The sequence below is a fragment of the Eurypyga helias genome, unplaced genomic scaffold (assembly GCF_000690775.1).
Source record: "Eurypyga helias isolate BGI_N326 unplaced genomic scaffold, ASM69077v1 scaffold49626, whole genome shotgun sequence".
NCBI lineage: Eukaryota > Metazoa > Chordata > Aves > Eurypygiformes > Eurypygidae > Eurypyga > Eurypyga helias.
The window spans coordinates 2,374-13,557 of record NW_010255654.1 but is presented as its reverse complement, the minus strand read 5'-3'; the positions used below and the strand labels follow the sequence as shown (position 1 = coordinate 13,557).

At 36.2% G+C, this 11,184-nt stretch overlaps 1 pseudogene; it reads left to right on the top strand.

The window, feature by feature from the left end:
- The first annotated feature begins 1,263 nt into the window (after window positions 1–1,263).
- Window positions 1,264–7,368, top strand: LOC104510954 (annotated as a pseudogene).
- Window positions 7,369–11,184: the final 3,816 nt, after the last annotated feature.

Sequence of the window (11,184 nt, the reverse complement as noted above, 5' to 3'; positions counted from 1 at the left end):
ATGTTAGAGAGCAGTTAAAAAGCCATACTTCATCTCTATAAAATAGAAGCGGGTGGCAGTATAATAGGCAAGTTTGTTGTTTGGTTGATGTAACAAAAATAGAAAATAATATGATGAAATTTATCAGACACTGAAATACCAGTAATGATCTGAGTCTCATCTGATCCCGTAACTCTACAGAACTAGAAATAACTAAATTTTAATTTGTGGTAAACCTTGCATCCATTATCAGCTGTAGGAACATAAATGGAATAACTAATATACTCCAAAATAAAATTCAAATAGGAGAGAAAATCACTTTGCACTTTAACAAACCAAAACTGGCATCAGTCTTATTGTTGGCTCTGTTTGTATTAAACCTAGATCTGCCTATGTCTAGCTGATACTATTTTTCTAATTGAAACTATATAAAGTATTAAGCATTGCTTTTAAAAAAGTAGTTATGAAATACTGAGCAGGTGTTTTTTGTAGGAAAAGGTATAGGGTTAGGTTGTTTATGGGTATTTCCTTTTTTGTTGTTGTTGTTTTCATGTAAGTGTTCACACAACTAGAAATAACATCATTCTGGATATTTATTTGTTCTTGTGATTTTTGTGACTGCAATAACCATACCAGACATCTCTGATTTCATAAACAGGATTATGATTCTAGATGAATGCTAAGGAGAGGTTCAGCTCCTTGAAAACAAACTCTGTTTTCTTTCAAATATTCTAATGACAAAAACAACAAAAAAAAAAAACCTGCTTTCTCAGCACAGCTGACTCTAAAATTCTTACCAGCGTTTTCTGTGATGTCAATTGGTCTTAAAGAAGTTGTTAATATGTCTTGTGTATTATAAAACAACTGTTGATTGCTAAAGGATTGAAATGACTGACATATTCACCTTTGAATAGGGTAGTTGATTGTTTGAATTCTCTGGTTAGCTAATTAAGCACCAAGGACCAGATCTTAGGTTGGATGATGTCTTATTCACCAACTACTTTACTAAAACATACACAGTTGTTGTACAAGCGATGCAGTACTACTTCTTCCTGAGGATGGTACAGTCTGGCCTGAAGGAAATTTATCTTAGCTCTAGCTCAACTGTATTTAAATATTAATCCTGCAAATTCAGGCCTTATTTTGTGAGAGTAATTTAATCTATTAAGAAGAAGGACTAGTGTTACATTAATTTTAAGTAGCTTTTCTTCTTAAAATATGGAATATATAAGATGTTTTTATCTCCAAGTCATGAAAAAAATCCTATTTTTTTTTTTTTTTTAGCATAGAACAGTGTCTTAAAGACCTGCAGTCAGAAGTAAATGAAATATGTACTGATGAAATACTGCAAAGCACAAGCGACTGCCTTCAGTGGTTAAACAACTGTAATTTTAGTTCTCTCAGACCGTCTTCTACGCACCATGGAGAGCTGATGGAGTTCCTTAGGACCCTGGTAAAAACTGTCTACTAAAGACTTCAATGTTTGGGAAACTTGGTTCTGTAAAAGGGGGGTGGGGGGAGGTGCTGACTTTAATTAATTTTCTCATTTCAGTCTTTACTATGGTGAGGACAGTTCATAAATTTTATTATAAGGCTTAGTACTGTTTTTATTCCCACAGCAGGGGGTTATGTTTCCTTTTGGTCGTGCCTTAAACAGACAAACAGGACAAAATCTTTTCACGGTATTACAGCATGTTCAGCACTGCTAGAACTGTTTTATAAACATGATGGTAAAAAACAAATGAAGTTACTATCCACATCAAGGCTGTTACTGTTACTGCTTGTTTTTCACTTTTATCAGTATGAATTTAACTTCTCTAATACAGATTATTGTCCTTCATGCATTAAACATTAGGTTCCTATCTACTTTTTCTAATTAGAATCATAGAATCATAGAATGGTTTGGGTTGGAAGGGACCTTAAAGATCATCTAGTTCCAACCCCCCTGCCATGGGCAGGGACACCTTCCACTAGACCAGGTTGCTCAAAGCCTCATCCAGCCTGGCCTTGGACACTTCCAGGGATGGGGCATCCACAGCTTCCCTGGGCAACCTGTGCCGGTGCCTCACCACCCTCTCAATGAAGAACTTCTTCCTGATATCCAATCTAAACCTCCCCACTTTCAGTTTAAACCCATTACCCCTTGTGCTGTCACTACAGGCCCTTGTAAAAAGTCCCCCCCCAGCTTCCTTGTAGCCCCTTCAGGTACTGGAAGGTGCTATAAGGTCTCCCTGGAGCCTTCTCTTCTCCAGGCTGAACAAGCCCAACTCTCTCAGCCTGTCCCCATAGCATAGGGGCTCCAGCCCTCGGAGCATCTTCGTGGCCTCCTCTGGCCTTGCTCCAACCAGTCTATATCCTTCTGATGTTGAGGGCTCCACATTAGAAATGTGTGAACTACATCCATTGCTATAGCAAGTTGTACAGCTAAACGTAAACAGAAATTCCATCATTTTAGGAGGCATTTTTATCCAAATTTTTGATTAGAAGTTAACCTTAGAATATATGTGTGGAAATGGAAGTCTAGAAAATTGAATTGTCCAGATAAGTGAAGAGTGATACATCAGTAAATGACAGCTTGCAAGTTTATATATAAGCTATGTAGATATCTGTTCATACAATGTACATATGTATGAATGTCAAAACAAATACACAGTGTCCAGTGGATTGTTCTGTGTTACTTCCATGTCATGATTTAGTTGTAGGATATAAACACCTTTAGGCTACTGTTGACATTATCCACAGAGGACAACTGCTGTGGAGAAGTGGAGTATTTTCACCTCTGGGACTATCTCCTGGCTAGAGCTCAAGCTTTGTCAAATTGCCTCTTAATTTTTTAACTCCGAAAACTGGTTGTTGATCTTTCAGTCACGCTGTAGTCCACTGGCTATTATTCTGTGTCAGATGAGGAAGTCAGCTCTAGAAACACCAGGTCCTTAGTGTTCATGTGTTGAAGTGATTTTGTCCCCATCTAACACAGGTGATGAGTATGAATGTTGCTGTTAATAATCACCCCACTCGAGGGTGTCAGAGACTGCTACGTGTCATAGTTCACCCAGACAAAATGAGAGAATCCCAGAAAATGCTGATTTATGACGTTTTTTGTTACTGCTCTTAGTCTGGTTAGATCCTTCTTTATATTCCCTCAGAAGAGGGCACAGCAATGGTGACTTACTTGTGCACATTCCCTGCTTTCTTCCTTCTCTAGGGTGTAGCCAAGCCATATACCTGAACACCAGGTGGCGGCATTTGTTTGGGAAACATCAGAATGTCCCCATCTCTGGAACGCATCGTGTATACCTTGCACAAAATGTGCTTTCTAGCTCTGCAGCTTCCCAGGAGTTTACTCCTTGGCTTCATGGCATTCTGACTGGTCTGTAGAGTCCATTTAAGCCTTGAAAATGTCTGTGTTGCAGGCTGCTAAATGGGCAGCAAAGTGTGAGAAGCCTTAAAGACTCAGTTCTGCACAACTTGTCAGGAAAACATCTGTGGAACTCAAGAACTTGGGCATCACTGTTTCCAGGCTCATGGCTTCTTAGATAATCCAGCCTGTTGTGTAAGAAGTTATACTCATGGTAGATAATCTTTAGCTCCATAAACAAGTCTGCAGTAAACTATTTTCAGTAATATTCAGTATTAATGAGATTATTACAATCTGACCTTTCTTAAATATGTATCTCCATCCATTGAATTAATTACTCGATTGACTTAATTTCTCACTTGCTAACTTTTAATTAAGTATCATATAACACATCTTTAGTAGTAGTAACCGTTCGTCTACTTCAGGACTATCCTGAATATCCTTATTCATTGTTATCTCCTATTATATGTGTTTATTTTCTTAGGAATTCTGTTTATCTTTTAGGCTGCTGTAACAATTTAAAAAGTAGTGCAAAGTTCTGTGTGTGCTTCGGCTGAGGTGCTGTATATAGGTTAGCGTGGTATTTTGGGGATTTGTGGACTCCCATGGGAGTATCAAATGGTTCTTTATGAAGCCTGAAAATGTTAATTATGTGAAATTTCATCATTCTTTGTACTGCTCTATAATTTAAATATTTAAAAACTGAGTATGTACGTGAACACATATTAAATTCTGTTACTGCTAGACTAATAATAAAATCTTTTTTCAACAAATACTTTATTTTATTGGATTTGTTTATTGGTGTGAGAGGTAGTAGTCTACAGTAGGTATTAGTCCAGTTGGTAGACTGCAAATGTTTTCCTGTATGTTATTGTCACTAATTTTCACTGCTCATAAGAGAACTTTTCATTCTTCTTTAAAACCTTTGGATACTAATTTGGATCTTTTTCTCTTGAACAGTTTTGGCATCATGTGTTGAAGTATTTTTACAGGTTAATTTTTAAATAGAAAAGCCTATGTCAATATAGGCAATCTTCAAAGAGGCCTGATGACACGGTGTTTTCAGAGCTTCAAAGTTCACTTCAGGGGCTCTTTTTCTGAGTAACACTAAGTCTAAGATGGCATCTGCAAGCTCCATGTTTTTAATGCTTTAATTCAAGTTGCAAAGGGCATGAAACAATAGTTAGATTCTTAATGGCTTTCATGAATAAAAATGATTCCGCTTAACCTTAAAAAACAGCAGTAGGAATTTGCTTGGAAAATGTTTTGGATTAATCAACCAAAGGCATCACGTACATTCACTGTTTTGACAGCTTCTCCTGTTTTGTTTATTTCAGAATATAGTATTTGAGCATGATTCATTAAAAAAAATTAGACTTTAAAGTTCAGAAGTCCAGAAGTCTACACGTGGAGACTCAACTCTCCGATGCAGTGGTTAGTAATTAGGGTTTCAGTTTGCACAAAGAGACACGTTCTCTTTGGGGCCACAAAACTTTATAGAATACTTCAGTAGATAATAAAAGAGTATCAAATCAGCCGTACTTATATGCTTATTGACATATGTGATTTAAGATTTTAACTAGTTATACCTTCTTCTGTGACATGTACATGATTTTATAGGATGATATTTGACTGATAATTTCCTTCATTATTCTGTTTTTCACAGGTGTTTCCTGCTTGTAAGTTAAAAAAATGATAGTAGGAAGGATTCTGAAATAAAGAATTAAGATGGAAGAAAAATAAGTAGTCTATTATTTTTACAACTTTCCTTTATGGGAGGCAATCATGCTCTCTGTCTTCTGTTCAGAATTAGCTACTGTGGTGCAAGTCTTTTATTTCTTAATTTTAATCATGGAACACTCCAGAGTAGATGCAGTAAGAAGGTTAAACTCTTGTTTACTCCCATAGGAGTGCAACAGTGTTGAATCATCCGTAACAATGAACAGGAGTTCTCATACTGAAAATTTTTGTGACTCAAAAGCATGGGGGTGGGGGGGAAGCTCACTGAAGTTTTTGTTCTAAATTTTGTCTTTTTTATATTTTAATAAATAAATCTTTGATAAAAGCTTTCTACAGTAGAAAATTTGAACAGAAGAGTAGAATACCCCTGAGTATTTCTGCTCAGGAGAGTAGAAATCAAGACTACCACCAATTTCACTCAGTTTTCTTGCAGCTGTGATAGGGAAACCTGTAGCCATCGCTAGTGCAGCTGGAGGATTGAGAGCAGGTCTTTACAAATAAACAGTTGATGGGCCTAGGCCTGGCCAAAACACCCTTCAGTAGGAAAAATGTTGAGGATGTGGGAAATGGGTTTATAACAGGAAGTTTTTTTGCTCTGAGAGAAGAAGGAAGGTTTGAGTCCAGTGACTATGGGACTTTGATGCTGTGTTCTACTTAGACATTTGACCTGCCTGGTTCATGCAAATGATTCGTCTCCTACGTATTAAGGAAAGCTCTGCAGAATGCTGTTTAAATATGTGGCATTCTGGGCCAGGTAGAAAGTATTGAGCTATGACAAGAGGACCTGCTATTTGCTGCATGACCTCTTGTACTGGAAGCAGCTCTAAGGTCAGAGATTCAGGCCCTGGATGATGAGAGAGCTTTTCAGACTCAGGTGCAGTAAGAACAGCACATGTATCCATGTGGTTTCATTTGCTGTGGCTTCCTTCTTCTCCAGCGCATACAGCTGAGATGTATTTAGAAGATGCTATATTGTTAATGTATCAGTCTGCATCTTGGTTTTACAAGATACACAGCTGCTCATTCTTCTGCCGTGTGTGATCTAAGCCTGTTTGATTCCTTAAAAGTTTTCATTTTTAATTCTTTAAGGGGGTCCTAGAAAGTTTATTTTATTCTTAGAATGGCCTTCTTGATGGTTTGATGGCCCAGAACATAGTAAGTGACAATGTTTCATTTTATAAATTCTTGCTTGCTTTGTAAATTCTTGTCTTGCTTTTATGAGCAAAACCTGTCATTATCTGTGTAAATCTTGAGTAATTTTCCACACCATTTTCTTTCAAAGATGTGTGTGTGGACAACAGCGAACATGCTGCCAAGGCTTACCTAATGAGATTTCCAAAGCTTTCCTTTGAATTGTGGGTTAGAACTGAGAAAAGAGATTGAGGATGTAAGAAAGATGGGAAATGTGAGTTATTGGAGCAGGTAGACTAGGAGATGGATTCGTTCATGAATCAGCGGGAAGACAGACTTTGTTATTTCTGTTTATATAGACGTTTGTTTGAGTCTCCTGTGCTGGTAAGAACATTAGCATTGGAAGCAACTGTCACTCTAGCATGAAGCTGTTTATTTTATGAATTAACAAAACATTTCTAAAATACTGTCTGATTTACCTTTTTTAGCAAAGCTTGCTGAAGAATGAGCAAAATCAAGAGGAAATGATACTTCACTTCCTTCTGGATCTCTCTAGTCAGTGTGGTGTCTCATTTCCCTGTACGCCAAGTGGGACATCTTTTGAGTTAACATCTCTTCATGCCATTGGGGACGATTCGACTGTGGATGTGAAATCTCTCTGGGATGATGTGAGATTGCATCTTCGACGTTTTTTAGTAAATAGACTGCAAAGTCAAGAAGAAACAAATACTAATGCTTTGCAACAACAAATGGAGTTTAAAACTCAGTGCATACAGCAACTTTTGTTTCTTTATCCTGAATCAGAAGTCTTAATGAGGTATCAAAGTATGCAGAATAAACTGGTTAGTGATCTTCTACAGAACTGTATTTTATCTAGCTGTGGTGAAACAAATTTTGATAAGGTGGTTCATGGTTACCAAAGTTCCGTACCCACGTTGTGCACAATGATAAAAGAGGATTTGTATATACTAAGTGGAACTATTGATCCTTCTTCATCATTGAAGTTTATTAATGAAACTTATCTGGAAACCATCACTGAAGAAATTACAGTTCTTCTTGAAAGACTTTGTGAGCTGCAGTTCAAAGAAAATGCTCTGCATATAGTTAAGGCAAACAAGATTTCAAAGAAGCATAGAGGAACAGTTCATACTGTGGGTTAGTAGCCTTATTTTATGTTCATTCTAGTTAGATATTATTTTAATTACACTACTTACTTGATTATTTCCGATTAAGAGAGAGGCCTGAGATAATTAATTACAGCGTTATGTTTTAACTATATTACTGCATTTGAATTGTAGACTGTGCCAGAATTGTGATGAAAAAGGTTTTAAAGTAAGGGAGAGTATCTTATGCTTATGTACATATAAACCCCATTATAATTCACTGGATAATAATGTCATGTCATAGGCAGTTTCTTCAGTGTAACTTACTCCAATTACTGAAATATATAATAGAATAAGGACTATTTAAGCCAGATTTAATAAACCACAAACTCTTCTGTCTTCTACCCTGACATTTTTCTAATTGCCAGAATTTTAAAGGAGATTATATAAAAGTCTATACAATAATGTGATGATGAAATAGACACAGATTCAAACATCAGAACTGACCCAAAGGATTACTGTGCAGATCCTAATTCTTAAAAGACTAAAAAAAAAAAAAAAAAAGTTTTCTTGTCTTCTTAGAGTATGGTAAGTTAGAGTTAATGCTCCTTGGTAATTTCTTCTTGTTCCAAGCAATTTAAGGCAGGAAAGGAATCTGCTATTGATGTGGTATTTTCTGTACTTTCCTTTTACATTTGGTGACTCTGACGTGCTAATTTCCAAATGGAGGAATGAGAGCTTTAGGAAAAAGTCACGGAGTATGGAAACTTTCATAACATAATTGCATGCTTTTTCAATACAGCATTTTGAGCACTCCTCTGTGCAAGGGTGTTTGTTTGAAATGTAGCCTTCTATAAAGGTGAAGTAGTTTGCAGACAGGAGGTACTGAAAGTTTAGAATCATGTGAAAAAATACAGAAACAGAAGATAGATCTTTGGATTGTACAACATACACAAAGGATGAGTGAGGTGATGATTTTCCAGGTCTACACAGAAAAAAATCATACTCTTGTGAGTTTTAAAATCAGTATACGTGTTAATGTAAGTCCACTAGAAATTCCACTAGAAGAAATGCAGAAATAATTTTTCATCAGGAGCTGAAATATGGAGGAATGTGTGGAACATAGGAAAGTTAAAGGAAAAAGCATGCAGACAAGTAATGGGAAAGGATGAGAAGTTCAATGTGAAGCCTGATATATTCGTGGGATGCAGTGTTGGTGGGAAACAAGGGGAAGTAGTGTCAGAGTACAGTTGAGTTACGAAATTAATTACAAGAAATGTATCTTTTGAGGTACATAGTGAGATGGGAGTCAGTGAAAGGATTCATTGACAAAAAAATGACTGGTAGAGAACTGGAAGTTTGTTAATTTTTCTTTCAATCTCAAAACAGCTCACAAAGATGAGAAAGTTATCTCCATTTTACACATAATGCATGGAGATTAAAGTGACTATAGGGGAGGCTTTCTAAAAAACCACACATTAACTGCTTCTATATTACAAGAAGGAAGAGAACAGTCCTTCAATCTGTTAAAACAGTAATTCCTCTGCTTAAATTTTCTTTGCCACAACTAGTGTCTTTACATGTTTTTGTGCCAGCATATTTATCGGGACAGATTTCCAGTGTATAGCCCTATTGTATATTCAGAAGAAAAGAGGAAGATGAAAGCATACAAAGCCAATCTTAGGACATGATTCCAACTTTCAGAACATTTGCTGTGATTAATTAAAAAAAAAAAAATCTCTGTATTTCATAAATCCCACAGTAGGTTTTAATTTTTATTCAAAATGTATTAAGGGCCAGATTTGCAGGTGCAGCAGCAGTGTTTAGAAGTCGTGTTTGTGAATATCATTTAATCCTCAAAATTACTTTCTTCACAGTGTCATGCTCAAGTCTTCATCTTCTTTACTGTATGGTACTTAATAGTATTTTGCTTCAAGAGGCTGGTATGGGAGACAAGCACTGATTCGCTTGCCGTCTCTCTTACTAGTTTTCTGTTGAAACACATTGTTCTAGATGATCTGTGGTTATAGACTGGAGGCAGGCAAACAGTGAAGACACAATAGTGAAGTCAACCGTCTAGAGCAAAAAATGGGGTCAGAGTTGTGAATTTATATAGGAGGTGGGTTTTTTCAGTTTGTGAACATCTAGTAGTCTATTATTTAGTATTATTAATCCACTCAAGCAAAATCTAGATTTGTATCATTACCAAAATAAGTATTATTGAATAGTTAATTGAGAGCTCCTATACGAAGAGTCTTTTCTGAAAGGAGTTTTCACTCTTCTAAATGTTTGAATATACTACATTTGTACCTCACTAAGTCAAAAAAGGCATTTTTACTTTGGAATTAGTGTGTTCACAAGGCACTTCACACTGAAATAACTATTCTAGAAAAAAAAAATTCCTGACTAACTATTTTAGGAGGTTTGTAACAGTAGACAAGTGGCTTTTCCTGCTTGGAACTCTTATTAAATCCTGTTGCCTTTGCTGCCCTCTAACAATTGAGAGTGAAAGTCTGTATTTATACATAGGTTAAGCTAAAAGACAGATTTAATGGTTTGGCTTGACAGTGATACCCAGTTTCCTAGGCATCAGAAAAAGCATGCTGGAGTGTGAAGGGAAGGGAAGAAAGGGAAGGAGGTGGGTTTTTTCTTAGCTGAAAGACAGTTATACCAATGTGTTGCTTATTTTTTTTATGCCAGTTGCCTCTGCCCTCTGGGACCCACCAAAGTGGCATATTTCAGAACAGCAAAATCATTTAATCTAGAGCATTCAGTTGGGACTGTTATCCCAGAGATGAACAAAGGGGTTGTGTTTACTTGGTTCACCATCACAGAAATGTGGGCTTGGTAATCTTCTTTGTAAGAACAGCTGTAATTTGTCCAGCTATACAGGAGAGGAAACAATAGCAGAAAATAATGAAATTATACTAGAATCTCAGAAAACTTTATGTGGATGACCTATTTCTGTCAGGAAAATACAGGTAGTCTGTAGCAAGCTTTAACAGTGTTATAAATCTTTAAAATATTGTATATATAACAACCTATTTGTGAAGTAAGGAATTAACATTTTGTTATCATACTGTATTTAGTACATTTATTTATCATACTATATTATCATACAGTTATTTGTCAGGTACTGCAGTGAGATTGTATCTGTTTATCAGGATTGAGGATGAGAGTGATTTGAGAAAGAGGCTGGCAAAATGGTAGGTGGAAAGAGGCGAATTCTTTGCAACTTGGCACCTCTGCCAATTCTAGTGGAAGCAGGTGGGTTTATGTTGTAACTTGATCCTGTTCCCAGTTAAATCAGTGATTTCTATTACTTTCAATAGTGCAGGATTCAGCCATTAGTATTTGGGCTATTTTATTGCAATAGGTTTTTTACCTAGCATGGGTCATAATTTCTCCATGTACTCTCCGAACGTCATCAGTGTTTCCAATAATATCTGAGGAATGTTTCCCACCCACCTCCCCAAATATTTTTGGTGGAATTTTATGAGATGTTGTTTCAGCCTTTTTATCATATTAATCATATGTGTCTTTCAAAAGTTTATGTAATGTTGCAGTATTTCAAAAAATACTGAAAACATTATGTATCTGTTAACTTACTTAGCATGGAAAGAGTCATGCAGACAGATGATTTTCAGCTTCTCTCTCATGATTTTTTGCTTCAGTTTCCAATGTGATATTTCTCAGTAATTATTGGCAGTAAGTCTATTAAATGTGGATTGTACTTTTACCATTTGAACATTTTTCATTTTCCTTTGTTTACAAAAATGTTAAGCTCGTTTAATCAGGCATTACTAACCTGTCTTAATCTTTCATCTCTTTTAGATGAAGAAACAGCTACTCTTATAAGTGATAAGACATCAG